The sequence below is a fragment of the Dromiciops gliroides genome, chromosome 2 (assembly GCF_019393635.1).
Source record: "Dromiciops gliroides isolate mDroGli1 chromosome 2, mDroGli1.pri, whole genome shotgun sequence".
Lineage (NCBI taxonomy): Eukaryota > Metazoa > Chordata > Mammalia > Microbiotheria > Microbiotheriidae > Dromiciops > Dromiciops gliroides.
In genome coordinates, this window is record NC_057862.1 from 449,870,605 (window position 1) to 449,895,911 (window position 25,307).

The following is a 25,307-nucleotide window of genomic DNA, read 5'->3' on the forward strand; positions in this document are numbered from 1 at the left end:
CTCATTCTCCAGATATACAGAGGGGGAGCATAAGTTTCCAATCTAGGATTTCTAACCAATCACCATAATTATTGCACACAAAAATAAGCCTGAAACATTTGTAAATGCTCTGTGATAGCAACAGCAACATTCATAGCAAGAGGAAAACACTACATTTCCTTTTCTTTTTTAAAACATTTGGAAACAGGTACAATTTTGTACAACGGTTTCACTGTGCCCATAACATCTATATCCATGTTCCATAAACCAGGCAAAATATCTAGAGCACCTATTTTCAGTTTTAAAAATTGAATGCTACAAGTGTAGCTGATACTGTATCAATAAATGTAATTAATTTAGGGTTTCCCCTACTCTCTAGTGTTTAAAAGACAAATAATATACAGTTGTGTTCATCATCTTATTCATTTTCATCGTCCTGTTTTGGGGAAGCTTCAGCTGTTCCTTTTGCACTATCAAACTTTCCTTTAGCCTTAAAATCAGCAACAGCTTTTTCATATTTTTCTTATACCTTTGCTGCCTTATTGTTGTAGGGCTGCTTTTTATTATCATGCAGATTATTCCACATCTTACCAAGCTTCTTTTGTTTGTTTGTTTGCTATCCATCCCCAGTGCATATGCCAGGGCTTATAGATTTTTCCCCCCTCAGGGTGAAATACTGACTAGAACAGGGAGAAGCCAAATGAGGGTGCAGTAGGATCGTTTTTTTCCTGTCTCCTTTAGTTGGTCCATAATCCTTCATATACCAATCATGTCACAATTTGTCAGCCTTTGGGGCAGCTAGGTGCTACAGTGGATAAAGCACCAGCCCTGGAGTCAGGAGGACCTGAGTTCAAATTTGGCCTCAGACACTTGACACTTACTAGCTGTGTGACCCTGGGCAAGTCACTTAACCCTCATTGCCCTGCAAAAAAAAAAAATTATCAGCCTTTGCCATTTCATCAAACTTGGATTTTTCCTTCTCAGATATTTGCTTCTATCTTTCTGGAGGTTTCTTTGAAAATTCTGCAAAGCTAACAAGAACTACAGGATTTATTTCTTATGTTCTTCACAGCATGTTTGTACAAAGAAGGCACAAGTAGACATTTTACCTTTTGGTTTGTTTGGGTCAACTCTAGTGTGTAAATGTATTGTTTGCTAGTCTCCCTAGTTTTCCTCTTAATTCTGAATCCAGTGATCTTTCCCCTATGCCTCATGGCACGTACGTGGACAAAAAGGAGTTTTCTTGGAATGATTGTCTGATCTCTGCTCATTTGTATATGAAAGTGAAGCTAAAATCACTGACAAACAAATCAGTTTCTTTGGTTAGAAATTCTCTAGCAAGAAACCCCCAGATGCTAGGAAGGCAAATGATCAATTTATCCCCATGAGAACTGGTCATGTCCCCTGTGACTTTGCTAGGTCCCTGAGCCCTGACAAGGAATATTTATACTCCAAACATCAATTTTTATTCTATAAAATGAGGTGGTTGGACTAGATGATTGTTAAGGTCCTCTTCTGCTCTGATGTTTGAGTTTCAAAAACAAATTTTTGTTGCTTTTATGGAAAAAAACACTGCTAGCATTTGAATTAATCGATCAATCAATATTTATCAAGCACCTACCACATGCTACTTACTATGTTAAGCACTGGGGGTGACAAAAAGAGGCAAAAGACAGTGCCTGCCCTCAAGGAGCTCACTGTCTAATGGGGAAGACAACAAAAAACATACAAACAAGCTATAGACAGGATAAAAATGACCAAAAACAAGGTGGGGGGGGGGAAGAACTAGAATTGAGGAGGTTTTCTTTAGATGATGGGATTTTAGTTGGGACTCAAAGGAAGCCAGAGAATTCAGTAGGCAGAGATGAGAAGGGAGCATGTTCCATATATGGAAGACTTTAAGAGATAATGTCCCGAGTGGAGAGATGAAGTGTCTTATTGGTGGAACAGCCCAGAGACTGAATCAGAACAAGTGTTGGGGGAGTAAGGTGTAAGAAGAATGGAAAGGCAGGAAGGGACTAGGTTATGAAGAGCTTTAAATGCCAAAAGGAGTTTGTATTTGCTCCTGGAGGTGATAGGGAGCCACTGGAGTTTATAGGAGACTGACATGAGTTTCCCATTCCTCTCTCATGGAATCCTCCCTTGTAATAAAATACAGTTAAACAAAACAAACTGATAGACAGATCAGCGATGACACCATAAGCCTCATTCTATGAACCTGAAATCCACTAACTCTCTATAGAAAAAAATGGTTCATCATCAGTCCCCTGGAGCTGATTGTTCTTTGTATCAATAGGAGTTCTGATGTCCTGTGGCATTTTCTTTACATTATTTCTCACTGTGAGTCTTGGGTGTGTCATTTTCTTGGTTTGTTTACTTTACTGAACATCAGTTATCTATGTTCTGTGCCCCCTTCTAGCTCCAGAATTCAATGATTCCCAGTCATGTTTTCTTTCTCCTCAAATATACTCTTTCCCTATGATACTTGGTCTGTCAGAAGCAACGTGATTTGTATATAGGAGAGCTGGCCTCAAAGGCAGGAAGACATAGGTTCGAATACATCCTCTGACACATATTGACTGGGTGACCCTGGATAAGTCACTTAACCTGAGAGCTCTAGGCAACTTTCTAAGACTACTGTTGGGTAGAGGGAGTTTCCTCCCCAGGAGTGTCCTATACCACTCTCTAGGCCCACTTGATCTGCCAAACATTTGGTCTGTGTAGGACAGCAGACCAGATTCGTAAAAACCTTCTTGCATTCATCAATGTCTCAGGCCATATACATGCTCAGAAGAGGCTTCAAGGGCCAAATTGTTCTTTTTGAAGTGGAAACCGTTTCCAGCAATGGGATGGCTTCGAACTCCTCTTAGCTTCCCACTATGGGAACTGGGATGTTTGGAACATGTAAGTGCAGGCCAAAGGGAGTCAGGTTCATTGGAATTCCTGCAACTGTGCTCCCATTAGACAGTCCAGCCGCTGCCTCCCAGAGTCTGCACCTGGTTAACATTAAAAAAACAAAATCCGTGAGCTGACTTGCCCCAGAATTAACATTGTAGTTTGACCTCGGTGTAAACTGAACGCCTCATCACCAAGTCGCCTGCCGGGCAGCTGAGCATTTAATGACTGAACCAGCCTCCCTCCCTGGCTACAGCCCTTGAGAACAGCTTAGTTTGCTGGGGCAGGAAGGAAACTCCAGTACGTGTGTCCAGGAACACCTGAGCTCAGGGAGATGAGGCATGGTCATGCTGGGGTCTTGCTTCCAGCTGATGAACAAGACAAGCTGTCAGATCTCATCTGCTCAGAGGAGATACTGCAGAGAGGGAAGCTAAAACAGGAAAAATTAGCTGCTCTTTTTCCTTGGGGTTTCCAACTGTAAAACTCCCTAAGACTGAGGAAAGCCATAAAAGGATCCCAGTCTTGTGGCTATTGATATTGGGCCTAAAACCAGTACTGACTTTCCCTGTCACCACTAACAAATCCATGATCTCCCATTAGCAACATGGCAGAAGTAGAAATGTATCTGAAGTTAGAGGACTTGAGTTCAAATCTTAGCTCTGTTACATCTTTAGTACCCACATGACCTTGGGCAAGTCTTCTCCTTTCCCTGCACTGTTAGTTTCCTTTTCTGAAAAATGGGGAAGTTCAACTAGCTGATTTCTGAAGTTCCATCAACCCTGAGAGCCAGTGATTAAACATTTACTAGCACACCCACAATAAAACCCAGATTCTAGTCTCCCGCTTTGGGTTCCAGTGCTTTTCCTAACACAGCAGGCTGTTTTACCCATCCTCAACTAGAGCAAGAGCTCTTCTTTCTTCTTTCCCCATTCTAACCCTGGCCCATTGCAGGTAGTCAATCATCAGTCACTGTCAGAAAGAAAACAAAAACAAATACAGAGAATTGGCACACATAAAAACCACAGCAGTCAAAATCCTTAAACCCATCCAGCTTCAAGTGGTGTCTGGAAAAATCATGGGACCCAGAGCCAGCTTTGGTGTCTGTGACCCTGGACAAATCACTTAAAGTCTGACTTTCCCTCATCCAAAAAAAAAAAAAAAAGAATAGCAATACTTGCATTGTAGACCTCTGCAAACCTTAAAATTAGAGAAATAAGAGTTATTACTGTTTCCTGATACTCCCAAGCCCTGAAAGCAATGTCTCCTTCCAGAAACTCCCATAATCCTGTGCTCTTGGTTCTCTTACAACTGTAAGTGCAGTTTACTCCTTAATGTTGTGTCCCAATCTTCTCTCCTCCTAAAATATCAGCTCCTAAAAGGGGGGAGGGTCGGTTCAATTTTATCTACCCTTACGAGGTACCTGCCCCTCTAACTACTCTTCATGGATGTGGATTCAAGTCCCAACCTTGCTGCTCAATGTGTGACCCTGAACAAGTAATTTTAATTCTCTGGGCCTCAGCTTTATCTTCAATAAATTTAGGAAAGGGGATGACCATGTTACCACATATCTATAATCCCTGCCACAGGGAGACTGAAGCGTTCTTGAGCTCAAGAGTTCTGAGTTTCAGCAGGTTAAGCCAATTGGGTGTCCAAACTAAGTTTGGCATCGATATGTGTGTATCCGGGTGAGGGTCTGGGGTGTGGGGGGACCAGCCCAGGACAGAAACAGAACAGGTCAAAGTTCCTCTTCCTGATCAGAGTGGGACAGTACACCTGAGTAACCTTTGCACTTCCAGACTGGGCAAGATAGAGAGACCCAGTTTTCAATAATGAAACAATGAGGGGACTGAGGTGGTTGGTCTCTAACGTCTCTTCTAGCTCTAGCATTCTGTGATATATGGTATCTATCCCAGTAGCAATCCTTCAGTCTGTTTTAAAAAATAATTACTATTGCTATTGATATCAGTTTGGGGTAAGCATATTTTAATTTATTAAAATTATATACCAGAGTAAAGACCATGTGTCTCCCTAATTTCTCATGGTCTCTGGCCGTGTGATAATAAAGGTAGAGAGCTTCAGCATGCCAGATAGCTGGAGCAGGAAAAAAAGCACTCAAAGACCCAGAAGTCCTAGAAGCCAAAGAGCAAAGAGAGTCTCTAAAACCCAAACAGGGCCTAATAGCATCTCCCAAGGGTTTATATCCTCTTTTAATAGAGGTGAATCATTATACATTGATTAAAGCTAATTAGTTAGCATCATTCATTTCCATTGGTTGACATGATTTGAAGGTGGTCCACATTAAAATGAACTCTACAGAGGACATCTGGGAAAAGAATGCAAAAGAACCTCACTTAAGTTGCTTAAGGCAAAGTCCATTCATTATCTAGGTGTGGTTCTTCCCGGAGCTAGACAAGAGAGTCTTTCTCCATTTCTTTTGTTTCCTTGGGTTTGTCCCAGATCTCAAGGTGAATCAGACTTTCTGGAGTGAGGCAGAGAAAGGATTGAGGAATTGATCTCTGGGTCCCCCCAAGAAATCTATTGTTAATAATTATTTTCTCACAAGTCAAAGGGACCAGAAGTCTTATCTGACCTCATCCAGAGAGCTAGCAGGAAATTTTGAAACCCTTAAGGGATATGCAGAACATATAGAAGACAATGTCTGGCCCTGGCAAGATCAAAATCCACAGAGATGATTAAGAAATTCCACTTAAGATAACTATATAATGTATAAAATATTTGTGAATCTACCAGACAAGAGATACACTGGAACTACAATCAATCCTCAACTTTCATGGGCACCATGTTCCTAGAACATAGTACAAAAGTAAAAAATGCAAAGGCTGTTACACTGAACCTATGAAAAAGAGGATTAGGTTCCCTTAGCCACCAAAATCTGTTGTCTTTCTCTAGAGTTTGCTGACAATACATGTTTCCGTATACAATTTTTTTTCTCATTTTAAATTTTCTCCAATTACATGTTAAAACAATTCTTAAACATTTTTTTTTAAGTTTTGAGTTCCAAATTCTATCCCTCAGTTTTCTAATCTAAAAAATGAGTGAGGGGCAGCTAGGTGGCACAGTGGATAGAACACCAGCCCTGGATTCAGGAGGACCTGAGTTCAAATCTGGCCTCAGACACTTAACACTTACTAGCTGTGTGACCCTGGGAAAGTCACTTAACCCCAATTACCTCACCAAAAAAAAAAAAAAAAAGAGTGCATTACATGTATCACCTAGCCACAAGGTTATTGTAAAGAAAGTGCTTTGTAAACTTTAAAATGCCATCGATATGGGAGTTATTATTCAAAGGGCTTTACAGTTTAGTTGGGAGAGGAGTATGAAAAGGTAACAAGCATTGGCCATTAGCAACTAGGCAGTATGGTATGGAGCATCAGTTCCTTTATGGGTACTATGAGGGACAAGGCTAGGTTTCATGGTGGATACTCACTCCGTTTTGCATTTGCTGCTCTGCAGGGTTTCAATTCCATAGAAGATGATGCCCCTCCCAAGATAAACTCATCACTTCTAATCTCATCTCCATACTGCTAACCAACCACCTCTAAGCAACACCACTGCTCTTGCCCTTCTTTCCTCTGATTGGAAGGCTAGAGAGTGCACTATCAAAATTCTCCCCGTACCTTCCTTTATAGAGGGCAGAAACTGGACTCAGTTTACCCCACCTGCTGCTTTTTCTGGTTTAATCTCCAAGGAACAAGATACTCCTTTGTGGTCCCCCCTCCCCTCTCCTTTAGAGTGTTGTCTCTCCCCATTAGATTATAAGCTCCTGGAGGGCAGGGACTGTCTCTCTTTTTATTAATTATATCCTCACCACTCAGCACAGTACCTGGCACATAGTAAATACTTAATACTCATTTATTGGATTAGATTGGATTGGATTGGAAAAGTGCAAAAGGAGTATAAATCAATCATTGCCAGGAGAGCTCAGGTATAGGAGGGGTCACTTTCAGCTGGGCCATCCCAAGGTCAAGGAAGTCTTCATGTAGGAGCCTCAAGGATGGATAGGATTGGAATAAGCAAAGGGCTGGAGGAGAAGGACCCGTTATCCCTCAAATTTCAAATTTCAAAAGCCAATACAATCTGGAGTTGCGCAGTGGATAAAACACTGAATTTGGAGTCAGGAACACCTAAATTCAGTCTCAGATTTGTCAGCTGTATGACCATGGGTAGGCCAATTCACTCCTCTCAGCCTCAGTTTCCTAGTCTGTTCAAGATAATAATAGCATTTCCCTTCCAGGGTTGTTGTTAAGATGAAAGGAGATACTATACATGAAACAGTCTGCAAACTTTAAAGCACTAGATAAATGTTAGGTTTCTGCATGCAACCTTTCCCCCTCCTTTCAAGTGCTAGTGCCCTCCCTCTCTAACCACCTTGTATTTTCTCTATATATTCTTGTTCTTTTTGTCCCCACCTCTGACAGGACAGAAGCTCCTTAGGAGTTTGGGTTGTTTAATTGTTTTGAACTTGTATGCCCAGTATCTAGTACAGTGCCTAGCATACAGGTGTTTAATAAATGTTTGTGGATTGCTAAATTAGCAATTAACATTTTAATTTTTTTTTTAATTTTTTAGTGAGGCAATTGGGGTTAAGTGACTTGCCCAGGGTCACACAGCTAGTAAGTGTTAAGTGTCTGAGGTCGTATTTGAACTCAGGTACTCCTGAATCCAGGGCCAGTGCTCTATCCACTGCGCCACCTAGCTGCCCCGATTAGCAATTAACATTAACAGTGGTAATAATTAATCATAAACAATAATAATTTTTAGGGCAGCTATGCAGTGTAGTAGAGTGCCAGGCCTGGAGTCTGGAAGGCTCCTCTTCATGAGTTCAAATCCAGTCTTAGACACTTTCTAGCTGGGTGACCCTAGGCAAACCCTGTTTGTCTCATTTTCCTCATCTGCAAAATGAGCTGGAGAAGGCAATGGCAAACCACTCTAGTATCTTTGCCCAGAAAATCCCAGATGGGGTCACAAGAGTCAGACGTGATGGAAATGGCTCAACAACAAATAATAACAACAGTAGACTATCTGGAAGAGAGTTCCCACTATCCTAAGCCTTGGTGAGAACAGGTCCAGAATATGGTGTTTGTTTCTAAGTGCCACAATTTAGGAAGAAAATTGACCGAGTGCAGAATGTCCTGAGGATAGCTGGCAGGACGTTGACAATATCAGATACTGTTTCACTGAAGGATCAGTTGATGCAATTGGAGCTATTTAGCCTAGAGAAGAACAGACTTCAGGTGAGGGAGGTGGCAGGAGCAGGATTTGGTGCTTGTATTGGAATATCCAAATGCCTGTTTTGTGGAAGAGTATTAGGCTTCTGCTTGGCCTTGGAGGATAGATCCAGGAGCAATGGTGGAAAGTAGCTATAAGGCAGATTCTAGGCTGATGTAAAGAACAACTTAAAATTTTCCAGAGATGAATGAGGTATATTGGCCGCCTTTTCTTCTAAAGGTCTTCAAGCATAGACTGGATAACTTTTGTCAGAGATGCCATAGGGCAGATTCCTGTCCAGGTACATATAGGGAAGAGTATAGGCATTCAAGGACTAGATAAGGTCCCTTCTTTTTTTTTTGGGGGGGGGGTGAGGCATTTGGGGTTAAGTGACTTGCCCCGGGTCACACAGCTAGTAAGTGTTAAGTGTCTGAGGCCGGATTTGAACTCAGGTACACCTGACTCGAAGGCCGGTGCTCTATCCACTGCGCCACCTAGCTGCCCCAGATAAGGTCCCTTCTAATTGCAGATTCTGTTTCTTTCTGACTAAGGCAAAGACATGAGAAAGTCAATGGGGGCATAACAGTATAAACGGCATTGAGAAGATATTATATCAATAGTACAAATGATGCATCAGTTCCTTTATGGGTGTAACAAGGGAAAAAAGTAGGTGGTATAGTGAACAATGTGTCAGACATGCAGTGAAGAAAAACTTCAAGAATTCAAATCCTGGGGCAGCTAGATGGTGCAGTGGATAAAGAACCAGCCCTGGATTCAGGAGGACCTGAGTTCAAATCAAGTTTCAGACACTTGACACTTACTAGCTGTGTGACCCAGGGCAAGTCACTTAACCCTCATTGCCCCACCCAAAAAAAAAAAAAAGAAGAAGAAGAAGAAAAGAAAAAGAATTCAAATCCTACCTCAGAGTAATTATACGACCCTGGCCAGTCATTTAACCTCTCTCAACATCAGTATCCTCATCTGTAAAATGAATATAATTATAACATCTTGCTCACAGGGTTGCTGTGAGGATCAAATAAGTAAAACCTGCAAACTTTAAAGTGTTATTATATAAATGTTAGCCAATATTATGGTTTTTGTTGTGGTGGTGGTGGTGTTCATCATCATCATTAAAAGGAACCTGAATTCCAGGTAAAGGAGTTAGGACTTTTCCCTTCATCTCTCAGAGGGATTCCTATTATCCTTTACATTTGAGTTGAGTAAGTCTCTGCTGTCATCCAAGAGACCTCGGTCTGGAGAGGCCAGGCAGGAAATGGCTACATTTATGGAGGGGCCAATAAAATCCTGTCTGAATGAAGAGCCAAGGCTGATTTAAATCACACACTCATTTTAGCAAATGGCAATCTAATTGCAAGTTCTCAAATTAATGCTGGTTGATCATAAAAACCTATACAATAGCAACTTCCCATGGGACTAATCAGGATCAGAGGTCTAGAATCAAGATCTTACAGTAAGAACTGACATTAAAAAAAGTTGTTATTGATGTCTTTTTTAAATCATATTATCCCCCAGTGTCCTTCCCTTTGCCCCTCCCAGAAAGCCATCCCATAGAACAAGTAATATTTTTAAAGAAAAAAAAAGAAAAAGATGAGGAGAAACTCCATACACCAAATCAATAAGTTGAAAAAGGGGCAGCTAGGTGGTGCAATGGTTAAAGCACCGGACCCGGATTCAGGAGGACCTGAGTTCAAATTCAACCTCTAACACTTGACACTTACTAGCTTTGTGACCCTGGGCAAGTCACTTAACCCCCATTGCTCCATAAAAAATAAACAAATAAATGAATGAATGAATGAATAAAAACAAACAAATAAATGAATGGATGGATAGATAGATAAATACATTGAAAAAGTCAGAAAATATGTATAATGTGCAATGCCTATAAACCTCTTACCTCTACAAAGGGGTAGATTGGGGGAGTTCTCTCATATTCTTCATTCCAGTAAATGCTTAATCTTTACACTTTTGCTACATTCATTTCTGATTCATGTGTGTAGCTGTTTTTTTTTTCCATTTCCATTGCTGTAGTAATTGTTTTCTTGACATTTATATGGTATTTTAAGGCCAACAAAAATCTTTACATAAATTATTCTGTTTGATCCTCTCAACAACCCTTTGAGCAAGGTACTAGATGTATTATTACCTCCATTAGATATATCGGAGCAACTGGGTCCTCAAAGCTACTCCACAATGTCTAGAAAGTGTCTGACTAAAGGATAACCATGGAATAGCAGGAAAGTCACAGAATAATAGAATGTCAGAGCTGGAAGGACCTCAGAATATAGAACACTGAAGCTAAAAGGGGCATCTTGCTCTTTGGAGTTGAAATCGGGCAGAGAAGTAGATGCCAAGTGGAGTGTCTATTAGGTCCACTAGTAGAGACCTGGACTTATCTCTCCTTGTACCCATAAAGGAAGATTATCTGGGGCCATCTTTTACTGAGGAGGAAACTAAGACCTAGAGAGGAAAAGTTACTTTTTTCTAAGGTGACCCTTACAACTTGCTGCATAGACAGGTCTAGAACCCAAGTCCCACTGACTCCCATGCTAAGAGGGAGATCAGACATTGCTATGGAACCCTAGTTTCACAAAGAGGAAAAGAGGATAGTCTCAGGCTGTGGTATCAAACTCAGATAGAAACAGGGCCACAATACATCCATAGGGATCCCTGTAGGTCACATAGTAACTTAGAAAACCATATAATTAACATTATGTCTGGAGGACTTGGAGTTCATGAGTAGGGGAGGGGAGAAAAAGAATGGAAAGGGAAGAGAATGAAAAGGGAGAGGAGGGGTACAAAGGAAAGGAGAAAAGAGGAAGAGACCCCATCCAAAAATATTTAAGAAAACTCAAAGATAGAGAATTATAGATTTGAAAATAAAATTCCATTTGCTCTTACTGATTTTTTCTTTTGAAAAATAAAATCCAAAAGACCATTCAAGAAAGTATTCACCCATATATTACTATATAAAATTTGCCATGCCCCACTACTAAGAAGATAGTAATAGCAACTCACATTAATCTAGAATTTTAAGTATTGCTATTCCATTTTACAGATGGAAAAATGGAAAATCTGAAATGACCTGTCCACCATCACAATCATTAAGTATCAAAGCCTAGCCCAGGTGGGGGCTGGGGTGCAGGGAGGGGAGGAAGAAAGAACAAAGGAATGAAGGAGGGGAAAGAAAGAAGGGAGGGAGGGAAGAATATAGGAAGGAAGGAAGGAAGGAAGGAAGGAAGGAAGGAAGGAAGGAAGGAAGGAAGGAAGGAAGGAAGGAACGAAGGAACGAAGGAAGGAAGGAACGAAGGAAGGAAGGAAGGAACGAAGGAACGAAGGAACGAAGGAAGGAACAAAGGAAGGAAGGAAGGAACGAAGGAAGGAAGGAACGAAGGAAGGAACGAAGGAAGGAAGGAAGGAAGGAAGGAAGGAAGGAAGGAAGGAACGAAGGAAGGAAGGAACGAAGGAAGGAAGGAAGGAAGGAAGGGAAACCAAGGGAAACACTTAAATATGGACACATCAACAGATGTTTCTTCACTGTAAGACTAATGTTTTTACTAATCCATGATGCCTCTTAAAGTCAGTGTTGCTAATCAGCCAGTTAAAAAAGGCATATGGCAAAAGTGATGGAGAGTTAGATCTGATGCCCAAGAGTGTTTCTTTTCTTCTGATAACACTTGAGACTCTACTTTCCTGAACCCCAGCACCTAGTGTTTATATTTATCACCTCTCAAATGTTGCCTCGTTTTGGAGATTGGGGGAGATGAAGAAAGGAAGAGAAGAATGTCTTTGTGTCTTGTTGTGCTGTCTTCAACTAGACTTAGAGATTCTTTTTTTTTTTTTTTAATTTTTTAGTGAGGCAATTGAGGTTAAGTGACTTGCCCAGGGTCACACAGCTAGTAAGTGTTAAATGTCTGAGGCGGGATTTGAACTCAGGTACTCCTGACTCCAGGGCCAGTGCTCTATCCACTGCGCCACCTAGCTGCCCCAGACTTAGAGATTCTTGAGGGCAGGGACTTTGTGCTACTTCTCTGTAGACCCTGTATCTAGGACAAGTCTTTGCCCAGACCACAGGAGGTGATCAGTGTTTGCTGACCATGATAATGATCATAGAGTCATGGGGCCAGAGCTAGAAAGGACGTTATAGACCATCTAGACCAAGGAATTGGCACACTATGACTTGAGGGCCAAATCTGGTCAACTGCTGGCCCACTAGCTCAGAATGGTTTTTACAGTTTAAAATAAAATGAAACTATTTTAAAATGAAAAAATTCTTATCTTGTTTTAGTCACAAAAAGTGGAGGGGGGGAGTACCTGTAGTTTGCTGAACCCCAATTGTAATTCTACCCTTTTACAGTTGAGGAAACTGAGTTCCAGAGACTTGCCCAGGTCCACATAAGTAGTAACAAAAGAAAAATTTGGACTGAATACAAATCCAGTGCTCGCTGCCTCTTTCACCTTCTCCCTGAAAACTGATAGCTATGTGTCTCTGCTCTCCCAACCCCAAGATTATTCTCTTAAAGTATTTATAGCATGTCCAAAAACACATTCTGACCTCTTGAGGTCCATGTCTCTCTTGACAAGTGCCATGAGGCATATCTCTGCATTAGCACTGGGATCCTGGCCAATTTGAGACTTGGTTATTTAATTGTTTTCCTAAGTTTTATAGGCAAGTTCGGTTGCATATATTATCATTCTTCATTGACTTTCTTACATATTCTGATCACAGTTCTATTAAAAAACATGTGAGTTCTTTTCCAGAGGTGAGTATATTTTTACAGAAAGTAGACATGGGTGTGTGTGCATGTGTATGTGTGTGCATGCACATGTGCATTTGAGTGACAGTAGAATGAGTTTGTTTGATCTGAAGAAGAGGAGATTTACGACGACCTGACAAGTGTCTTCAAGGCCTTGAACCATTGTCATGTAGAAGAACAATTAGACTTATTCTGCTTGGTCCCCAAAGACCAAACTAGGAACAATAGGTTAAAACTGTAAAGAGACAAATTCCAATTCAACATAAGGGAGAATCAGAGAAATCCCAGAATAGAATGGGCTGCCTTGTGTCTCCCTAGAGTCCCTTGTTTCTGGAATTCTTCAAGCCAAGTCTGGATGACTTTTTTTTAAAAATAAAAGTATTTTATTATTTTCCTGTTACATGTAGAGATAGTTTTCAACATTTGTTTATATGAGATTTTCAATTTCAAATTTTTCTCCCTCCTTCCTCTCCCTCCCCTCCCTCTCCCCTCCCCTAGACAGCAGATAATCTGATGTAGGTTTTATATATATATATATATATATATATATATAAAACAACATTAAACATATTTCTGCATTTGTCATGTTATAAGAAGAATCAGAGCAAAAAGGAAAAATCTCAGAAAAGAAAAACAACAGCACCAAAAACAAAAGAAATAGTATGGTCTAATCAGCATCCATATTCCACAGTTCTTTTTTTTCTGGATTTGGAGAGCCTTTTCCATCATGAGTCCTTTGGAACTTTCTTGTACTGTTGGATTAGTGAGAAAAATCTAGTCTATCATAGTTGATCAACACATATTGTTGATGATACTGTGATTAATGTTCTTCTGGTTCTGCTTATCTCATTCATCATCAGTTCATGCAAGTCCTTCCAGGTTTCTCTGAACTCCTCCTGCTCATTGTTTCCTACAGCACAATAGAATTCCATTACATTCCATTACATTCATATACCACAACTTGTTCAGCCATTCCCCAATTGATGGGCACCTTGCCACCACAAAAAGAGCAGCTATAAATATTTTTGTACATGTGGGTCCTTTTCCCTTTTTAATGATCTCTTTGGGAAACAGACCCAAAAGTGGTATTGCTGGGTCAAAGGGTATGCACAGCTTTATAGCCCTTTGGGCATAATTCCAAATTGCTCTCCAGAATGGTTCTGGATGACTTTGGGGGAGGGGTGGGGCAATGAGGGTTAAGTGACTTGCCCAGGGTCACACAGCTAGTACGTGTCAAGTGCCTGAGGCTGGATTTGAACTCAGGTCCTCCTGAATCCAGGGCCAGTGCTTTATCCACTGTACCACCTAGCTGCCCCTCTGGATGACTTTTTGATGGGGAAATGGAAGGAAGAAGGGAATATCTGCACATGTGCAAGCTGAACTAGATATTCTCTCAAATCCCTTTCAACTTGGAGATTCTGAGATTTTTTGACTCTGTTCTTCCCAAAAGACTCAGAGGGACAGAGTAAAGAGGCATCTTTTACCCCAAGAAGAACCTAGGCCTTTGTGTTCCAAATTCCCAACACAAAGCTTCAGACCTTATTAGAAGCAGGGAGAAGAGTGTTCCTGTGGCTGAAAGACAGTTGTGTTCTTTTGTAGGGATCAAGCATCCTCTAATTTATTACCAATATGAATTATGACAGTGTCTCCCACAAAAGGACAGAACATCTGTGTCCCATTTCATTGGCAATGGTTTCACCATGAGATCCTTGGCCTCTGACCAAAACCGACTGGTTAGATTTGAGGGTTTAAAGCAGATTCACAGAACATAAAAGCTGGAAGAGGTCTTGGCAACCTACTAGTCCCACTCCCTCATTTTACAAAAAAGGGAAATGAAAGCTGAGGGAAGGGGAGGTTTTTACCCAAGTACATACAGCTGGGTGGGCTAGAGCTCGGACTAGATCTCAGGTCTCCTGATTCTTGAGACCATCCCAACAACAGGCAATGATTTACTTTGTTCTCCTCACTTCCTCTCTGCCCATCCTCAAGTCTTTTATGAGTCACACCCTCCTACCATCTACATCTTCTCTTGTCTAAGGGCAAAAAGAAAGAAAATTAGATAAGCAATTTTAACACTTTTTTAGGCTTTTGTATAAAAAAAGAGAGATAATATTCCTCCAATATCCATTAATTGTGGGATTGTAGGGAAATCATTTCTTCTTTCAGTCTAAGTTTCCTCATCAGTAGAATGGAGATGACACTCTCATTATCTCCTAGAATTAATGGAATTAATGGAATTTATAGGTTCATAGACTTAAAGCTAGAAGAGATCTTTGAGGTCATCTACTCCAACCTCCTCATTTTACAGGTAAAGAAACTGAGGCCAAGATTAAGTAATTTGCTTAAGGTCACACATGGTGTGGAATTTGAAACCAGCTTTTCTGACTCCAAAGCTATTATTCTTTCCACTGTACCTATGGGTGTGCTAGTAAATGTTTAACAACCAGCTCTATGGAAGGAGAAATAATAATACACTTTTACATTTAATCTGCATTATTAACACTTTCCCTACAATTTTCTTCAACAAAACAATAAATCAGACTCTGATCTGTAGCATTTGCTGATTTCCCAGGTGTAATGTTCACAATGAAATTTTACCAATCAGCTCTCTCTGGTGCTGTTATGAGCTGGCTCCAGCACATACCTGTCTGTACCACACTGACTCTATTGTTGAAAGGCAAGTAGTATATGAGCTACAGAAATGTTAGCTAATGGTATTTTAAGAAATGCTTGGATGCCCATCAATTGGGGGATGGCTGAATAAGCTGTGGTATATGAATGTAATGGAATACTATTATGCAATAAAGAAAAAATGAATAGGCAGATTTCAGAAAAATCTGGAAAGACGTACAAAGTGATGCAAAGTGAAATGAGCAGAACCAGAGAAACATTGTACACACTATCAGCAACATTGTGTGATGATCAACTATGAATGATTCAGATCTTCTCAGCAACACAATAATCCTTGACAAGAGCAAAGGACTCATGAAGAAAAATACTATCCACATTCAGATAAAGATTGATGGACTCTGAATGCAGATTGAAGAATACTTTTTTCACTTACTTTATTCTTTTTTGTGTTTTTCCCTTTTGAACTGGTTCTTTCATGACTGTTACTAATATGGAAATATGTTTTACATGAAAGCACATGTATAACCTATATCAAATTGCCTACCATTTTCGGAAGAGGGGAGGAGAGAGAGGGAGAAAAATTTGGAACTCAAAATCTTGTAAAAATGAATGCTAAAAATTGTCTTGACATGTAATTGGGAAAAAAATACTATTAAAAAAGAAAGAATAGGGGCAGCTAGGTGGCGCAGTGGATAGAGCACCGGCCCTGGCGTCAGGAGTACTTGAGTTCAAATCCAGCCTCAGACACTTAACACTTACTAGCTGTGTGACCCTGGGCAAGTCACTTAACCCCAATTGCCTCACTTAAAAAAAAAAAGAAAGAAAGAAAGAATAGCTTGGTTTTTCTATTGCATTTAATATTGGGCCATATCTATATTGGTAGAAAGAGCACTAGTCAGAAGAGTAGGGATTCCAAGCCCAACCCTGCTAATTGTTAGCCATGAGTGTCCTTGGCTTCTCCTTGAGGGCTCAGTTCAGATGTTACCTTCTATAGGAAGTCATTACTGTGCTTACCCTCCTAAAATTATTTTCCCTTTACTGACCTGTGTCCATGTTCTGTCTCCAAAGTGAAATGTGAGCTCTTTGAGGGTAGGGATTTCATTTTTGTCCTTGCAGTCCTAGCACCCAGGACAATGTAGTACCTTGCAAAGAGTAGGTGCTTAATAATTATTTGTTGGATCAGATTACATTGGGTGTGACATTCAGTAAAACACTTAACCTCCTCCATACTCCTATCCACATCTGAAAGATGCCTACAATAATATCTGCCTTACCTATCTCACAGGTTAGTTATGGGTAATTCAACGAGAAAGATGCATGCTAAGCTCTTTGTAACCATAAAAGGCTGCACAATTTTCAGTTATTATATCTTAGGAATGGAACCAGAGGGATGCAAACCCAGGGCAAAGCCAAAGAGTTGACACCAGGAGAGAACATTCTTATTCAAGCATAAATACTTCCTGTAATAGCAATGGGAATGCTGAGGACAACCAGGCAGGAAATTGCTTTGCCTATAAATGTTCTCTAGCTATGCATATACTCCAGAGTCTGGGTCTCTTTCAAAAGCACTTGTGGGCTCTACGGGGAAAGTAGATGGTTTTGCAAAACAGCTCTCCTAGCGAGGGTGATTTCCAGAATCCAGAAAGTAAAAAAAAGAATAAATATGGCACAACTGCAAGCACACACGTGTAAACACACATGCATATATATATACCTCACTCATACATATACACACAGGCATGTGAGCATGCACAGCTAGAGAGATCATGAATCTTGCTCTCTGATTTCTTTCTTATGTCCTTGATCGTTTAGTCCTCTGAACCTGGAAGCAGGCCTTGGGCAGCTTTCCCTTTTGGACCTACACAACTTGATGTCAAATGTGGAGAGAGCACCCATTTCAACCTGCATGAGGATCACAGATTTCTAAATTTATATTTAGAAGACTTTAGAAAATAGAATGTCAGAGTTGGAACAACACAGAACCCGGGGGATGGCGGAGGGCGGGGTGGTGAGAGATGAGGAAGGGACACAGATGATCTGGTCCAATCCCTTTATTTAACATTGGATTTGATTCAATTCGACAAGCATTTTTGAAGTATTTACTATGTTCTAGGTACTACAGGCAATCAGTAATCAATCAGCAAGGATTTATTCAGTGCCAACTATATCCCAGGCACTGTGATGGGCTCTGGAGATGGAAGGAGAAAGAAAAAAAACACAATAGTCCCTTCCCTCAAGGAGCAAGTCAAGTCAAAAAACATTTATTAACTGCCTACTTTGTGCCAGGCCACAATGCTAAGAGCTGTGGATACAAAGAAATGCAGAAGTCCCTGCTCTCAAGGAGCTCACAATCTAATGGGGGAAACAACATGCAAACGACTATGTACAAATGAAATATACACAGAGTAAATTGGAGATAAGCAACAGAGGGAAGGCATCAGCATTAAAAGGAATCAGGAAAGGTTTCTTACACAAGGTGGGACCTGAAGGAAGCCAGGGAAGGTGGAAGGTGGGGATGAGAAGGGCAGGTAGTTCAAGTATGAGGAAAGGAATAGCCACAGAAAATGCTCAGAATCGAGAGACGAAGTCTTCTTCCAGGAATAGCCAGGAGACTGACATCACTGGATGTCAGAGCGAGAGGGGAGGACAAGGATGGGGTGGGAAGGGAGTAAAGACTGCAAGACTATAATGGTAGAAGGGGGCCAGGTTAAAAGGGGCTTTGAAGGCCAAGCAGAAGATGTTACATTTGATCCGGGAGGGGATAGGGAACCATTGCAGTTTATTGAATAATAAACACGATTTTGTGGAGTGACGTGGTCCAATCTCTAGTTTAGGGAGACCAATATGACAGCTGAATGGAGACTGGACTGGAATGGGCAGGGAGACCCACCAGCAGCTATTGCAAGAGTTGGGCCTGAGGTGATTAGGACTTTACACTGGGGCAGTGGCAGTATCAGAAAAGAGAATAGGGAGTAAAATGCTACAAAGGCAAAATTAAGCCATGTTAGAAAGGCAAAATCCCCAAGCCTTGTCAACAGATTGGATGCTAGGTTTGGGGGGTGGGGTGAGAGAGAGTGTGAGGAGTCTAGGATGATACCTAGATCATGAGCTGAGATGACTGGGAAGATGTTGGTCCCCTGAGTAATATGAAAGACAGGACAAGGGGAGGGCTCATAAAGAAAGATAATGAGCTACATTTTAGATCATAGAATGAAATGACGGTCAGAGAAGGAAAGGGGTCTACCCACTTTCACAGCACAACATATATACGTTTCTGTATCCCAGCATTTGCCACTTACCAGCTATAGACAAGATGCTCAACATACAGGGCCGAAAGCCAAAAGCCAAAAAGGGGTTTCAATATTTAATAACTCTACCTTTTGTCTTTAATTTACAAGACTATAGTATCATGTACAGTATATATAGGAAATGAATTTACATTTTGTGTGAAAAATCAAGAAAAAATAATTTTCAAAAAGTTATGAAAACATTGTAACTTTTGGCCCACTATGTTGTACAGTGGAAAGATCCGTGGTAATTGAATTCAATTAGCTGTTTGATCAAAGACAAGTCAGCTCACCTCTGGGCTGCATCTTCCTCATCTGTAAAATGGGTCTAATACTTGTCCTAGTTACCTCAAAGAACCGTTGCAAGAAAAGTGCTTTGTAAACTTGGGAGGGCAACAGAAATGTGAGCTAAAACATTTTCATTGTGGGCAGACTTAAACATCAGGCTTAGGAATTTGAACTTTCTCCAAATAAGGATGGGTCAGAAACAGGGAGTCATTGAAGGGATTTGAGATAGGGGAGGCTCATATCAGAAAGCAGTGATTAGATGAACTAGATGGGGAAAAGTCTGGAAACCAAGAGGCAGGTTAATAAGCGATTCCAAAAGTCCAGGCAAGAGATGTGAAGCACATTATTAAGTAGCTAGCCTGTCCTGAAGACACCCCTTTTCCTGCATCCCAGAAACTTGGCCTGGCTACCCTGCCTACGTGCGTTTTTTTTTTTCCGTTTTTTTCTTCACACCTAGCACTGAGTTTTAAGCTCATTACCAGCAGATGGCTAGAAGTCCTCAGGGACCCACCCATGGATGTAATTGATTTGTCATGTCCTCTGTGAACTGAATGACTTGTTTCTTACAGAGCTTTTAGAAATGCATTTTTATTATTGAGGAATGATATGCTGGGGGATGGTGGCTGTTCCCCAACGTATACAAAGCAGTACATGCTGTATACACCCTGGATGGGTATCCCAATCACAATTTTTAATTAAATGTTTAAAATGATACAAAGACCTTTTAGGAAAAAAAAAAGTGAAGGGGCCCAAATTAGATTTCTAATTGTTTTAACATTAAGATGTGGTACAGCCTGCACCAGGCATGTTGGTTACCTAGGAAACATTGGCCCTGTATTAGCGGCACAAAATCTAAAATAAAAGATTTGCAAAAGTGAAGCCGCAGGACTTAGCTGATGCTGTAACTTGTCATTATGAAAATGGGAGGCTCTGGGAAACAAGGAAGTTCCTCTCCTCCTTTTCCCTGCCTTGTTTTCTTTTTGCTAGCTTGCCTAAACTGATCATTTTACAAGTGGACAATATCACATCACTTAAAAGGAATTAAAAGAAAACAGAGAGAATAAACAGAGTCCTGGAGAGACTCTGGTGCTGTATCTACACCTAGGTCTGCAACCTTGGAGTCATCCTCTCCCTCACCTCCTACAGCCAATTAGCTACCAGGTTTTTTTCCATTCTACCTCCACATCTCTCACTTCCATCCACTCCTCTCCACTCACAAGGTGATCACCTTAATTCAGGCCTTCAGAGCTTCTTACCTGAACCACTGCCACAGCTTCCTAATTGGTCTTCCAGCCTGCAGTTTCTTTTCCCTCCTTTCCATCGTCTGCGGAGCTGACAAATGGACATTCCTAAAGCCTAGATCTGACCATATCACTCCCCAGCTCAAGGAAAGAAATGTCAGTGGCTCCCTACTGTCTCAAGGATAAAATACAAAATTTTCTGTTTGTCATTAAAAGTCCTTCACAGGGGCAGCTAGGTGGCACAGTGGATAAAGCACTGGCCCTGGATTCAGGAGTACCTGAGTTCAAATCCGATCTCAGACACTTAACACTTATTGGCTGTGTGACCCTGGGCAAGTCACTTAACACCAAATTGCCTTACCAAAAAAAAAAAAAGTCCTTCACAACCTGGCTCCACCCTTCCTTTGGAAGCTTAGTGAGCCTTATTCCCCTCCACTACTGTCCACAGAAGCCAAAATGGCCTGTTAACTAACTATTCATTTTAGATTACATCTTTGTATAGACTGTCCTCCATTCCTGGAATTCACTCCCTCCACAGCTCTACCTTACAATACCTAGCTTTCTTTAGACTCAGCTCCAGGGTCACCTACATGAGGCCTTTCCTGATTCTCCTAGTTCTCCACCTGCTCTAAATATCACTCTATCACTTCCAATTTATGTGGGTCTTTTTTTTTTTTAAAGGACTGGTTCTTCCTATCTGAAATAAGATGGAAGCACAAGTGCTGCTCATAGCCCAATCTCACTATTGATTGCCATGGCCACTTTGACCCACTCTGCTCCCAACCTGGGCTGCTTTATTCCACCATAGGCAACCTGATACCCACTGAGGCTCAGAATTCCTAAACTCACATGATTCACCAACTCAGCCTCCCCAGGAGCCAAGATGACCCAGGTGTACTACCACACCCAACTTCTGTATTTGTTGTTGATTGGCCATATCAGTCGTGTCTGACTCTCCCCATTTGGGGTTTTCTTGGTAAAGATACTGGAGTGGTTTGCCATTTCCTTCTCCAGCTCATTTTACAGATGAAGAAACTGAGGCAAACAGGATTGAGTAACTTGCCCAGGATCACACAGCTAGTGTCTGAGGCTGGATTTGAACTCAGTAAGATGAATCTTCCTGACTTCAGGATTAGCACTCTATCCACTGAGTCCTCTATTTACATTGTATAATTGTTGTACTTAATTATCTGAGGACCTGCCTTTACAGTCAAATGGAAAGCTCCTTGAGGAAAAGAATTGTTTGGTGGGGGTTTTTTTCTTGGTATCCTTAGGACAAGGATGACACATAGTAGGCATTTAATAAATGCTTGCTGAATTAATGAATAAATTAATGGAGATGCCCAATTCAACAAAACAATAAACATTTATTGGAGAATTTAGGATATGACAGAAAGGCATTACGGTAAAATATAAAGATTACTGGACTTGGAGTCAGACATTGGACACTCTTTCTGACATTGATTAACTGTGTTACTTTTTAAAAATCACTTTCCCTCTCTGGGCCTCAGTTTCCTCAGGGGTGAAATAAGGAGGTTGATTTAGGTGATCTCTTGGGTCCTTTCCAGTTGCGACATTCTGTCATTATGTTAGCATTCAGGGAGCAATATGTTATAGTGAAAATGTACTGTTTTATCTAACTTTGTGTCTCCTCCAGAGCCCCATAATAATAACTCACATTTATCTAGCATTTTAAGGTCTACAAAGGACTTTCCTCAGCGAGTACTTAGTAAATATCTATTGAATTAATTGACAGATGGGAGTTGAGGCCTAAAGTCTAGTCCTGGTTATGCCACCAACTAGATTCGTGACTTTGGTCTAGGCCTCAGCTTTCCCATCTGTCAGATGAGAATACTAATAGTTACTTATCTTTATCCAGCTTTTATAGTTTGAAAAATAGCTTCACATGTATGATTTACCACCCTGTCAATTAAGTGTGGCAAAATTACTATACCATCTTGATGAGGAGGAAATTGAAGTCACAGGAAGGGGAAGTGACCTATGGCCAGTCGCACTGCACTGGAACATGTTTCCCCACTGAATTTCTTTACCAACCATAACCCCTGAAGATATGCAGGTTTTACCATCTTCAAAGTACTTTCACAGACATTTCACTCAATCTCCACAAAACCCTGTTTAATATTAAATGATCTGAGACATTATGAGGCACCTGGGATGATAAATAATAAATGTCAATAATTAATATCAATATTATCTGTCCTGCCAACTTCACTGAGTTGTTGGGAGAATGGAATGCTGCCACATATGTGACAGCACTTTGAAAAGCATGAAATGTTATCAAGTTATGTGGGATCAGAGATAGCTGAACTGGGACTTGGGAAGACATAGGTTCAAACGCCCTTTGAGGTACTTCCCAGCTACATGACTCTGAGCAAGTAACTTCCCCTCTCTGGTCCTCTACTTCTTCACCCATAAAACAAGGAGGTTGAATTCAATGCATTCTCAGGTCCCCTTCCATCTCTGTCTAATTATCCTATGAAATCTCCTCTTTATTCCCACACACAATCTTACCCCATCAAGATATTTTCACCTCCCAAGCTTCCTAGTATTTAGAGCTAGAACCTCCCGTCAAGTCCAAACTCCTCAACTTGTAGATATGGAAACTAAGGTCCAAAGAAAGTTAATGACTTGTCCAGGGTCACACAGCTGGGAAGGACCAGAGCTGGAGACTAAATCCATGTTTTCTGACTTCAAATCCAGTGATCTTTCAACTAGTGAAAAGACATGGAGATAATAAGATGGGGAAATGTAATGAAAATCTTCAAATGCTATATCACTAGAAGATAGTGTTGTTTATTTGAATTAAGACTGAGAAGCCACTGGAGGAGAAAGTCTGGGCCAGGCAGGGAAGGAGCCCTAAAGATGTGGTGTGGTAATAGAGGAGGCAGAAACTAATAAAGACAGTCAGTCTGAACCAATGACCTTGGCCTTGCTCATTATGTACCATAACTACCCCCCCCCAAAAAAAAACCCCTCACCCTCAACACTTCTAGAAAAGGGTACATTTCTTCTATGTCCAACCAAATTTTAAAGAACTCCCAAATCAACACAAGAGACTACATATACCCCAGGATTTAAGTCATGCTCCTTTAAAAGTTCAAGACTGTTTTCAAGCAGAGGTCTAGCCTAACAAAGGAGCTGGCTCTCCCAATCCCTCAGCTAATGGCAGCAGCTTCAGCAGACTATGGATCTCAGTGGCTCCTGCCTGCTTTAAACCTGGACATGTCGCCAAATGGGTGAGCTGGAAATGACTCTATAAACATAGAGTGTCAATGCTACACCACAAGTCCAGGTCCTAGAATGCACCTTTGGTGGATCTGTGTGAGAAGCCCTGGTTTATTGGGATTTGGAGTCAGGGCACTTAGGTTCAAATCCTTCCTCTGCCACTCACTCAGCCATGTATTGTTGGAAATCTACTGTCTCGCATCAGAACACAATGGTGGAGTTCAGACAGCAACTTGACTGAACTCTTCCAATATTCCCCTACAAACAACTTTAAAACAATGCCTTAAATCAAATTCTGGAGTAGCAGAGTCAACAAAAGGTAGGGGTGAGGTATTTTTCCAGCCCAAGCCACCTTAGGAAATTGGCAGGAGAGGTCTGTGACACTGGGGTGGGGGCCAACCTGAAGGGCATGCAGGGTCAATTCTAGCAGCAGGCCTTGGAGGCAGCTGCAATAGCAGCAGAAGCAGCTTCAGAAACTCTCAGCCCAGAGACAGTAAGGGATTTGGACAACTGGTCAGAAAGATTATAGGGGACCCATTTCTGCCACTAGGTGCAGGACCCTCTTGTATTGCCCATACTCAGTTCCAAGTCGCAGTTTCAGGGCAAAGAGGGGCACTAGCGCTTATAGCCAGAAGAGAGGAGAGGATCTGGTCACAGTCCAGGGCCAAGAAAAGCCCTAACACTTGTAGCTATAGAAGAACAAGGTCTCTGCCTGAGTAAAGACCTGACCACAAGCCAGAAGAGCACTGACCACACCTCTCCTTGGATCATGCCACTTTGTAAGTACCCAGAACCTCCAGGACTAATCCTGAAAATAGCAGCACAAAAAACCTGAATCTCGGAAGAGTGCCCCCTCCACCTCAACAGCAGATTCCAACTTTAACATTAAGTTAAAAGTCAAGAAATAGGATGGGAAAATGAGCAAACAACAAAAAAAAAGATCCTTACCATAAAAATCTACCATGGTGACAGGGAAGATCAAGACACAAATTCAGAAGACATCAATGTCAAAACAGATACAAGCAAAGCCTCAGAAAAAACATGTAAATCAGTCAAAAAACCAACAAGAATTCCTGGAAGAGTTCAAAAAGGATTTAAAAAATCAAATAAGAAAGAGGGGAATGGGAGGAAGGAGGGAGGGACAGAAGGAGAGATAAAGAGAGAGAGTGAAAGAGAGAGAATTGGGAAAAGAAATTATGATACAAGAAAATAATGAAAAGAGAATTAACAGTTTCATAAAAGAGCCACCAAAAAAAATTGAAGAAAATAACATGTTAAAAAACCTAGAATTGGCTGAGCGGTAAAAGAAGAGCAAAAATTCACTGAAGAGAAGAATTCCTTAAAAAGAAGAATTGGTCAAATGGGAAAAAAAGAGGTACAAAAGCTCATTAAAAAATCAATTCCTTAAAAATTAGAATTGGTCAAGTGGAAGCTAAGATTCTGTGAGATATCAAGACACAATAAAACAAAGTCAGAGGAATGAAAAAATAGAAGAAAATTTGAAATATCTCATCAGAAAAATAACTGACCTAGAAAATAGATTGAGGAGAGATAATTTAAAAGAGATAAAAAAGAGTGCCTAGAATCACATTTTAAGAATTTTTTTTATCAAGGAAAGCTACCTTTATATCCTAGAACCAGAGGATAAAATAGAAATTGAAAGAATCTTCCAATAACCTCATGAAAGAGATCCCAAAATGAAAACTCTCAGGAATGTTATAGCCAAATTCCAAAGC

General features: G+C 40.9%; 1 pseudogene; it reads right to left on the reverse strand.

Moving 5' to 3' along the window:
- Positions 1-361: 361 nt before the first annotated feature.
- Positions 362-20,405, reverse strand: LOC122739102 (annotated as a pseudogene).
- Between the last annotated feature and the right edge of the window lie 4,902 nt (positions 20,406-25,307).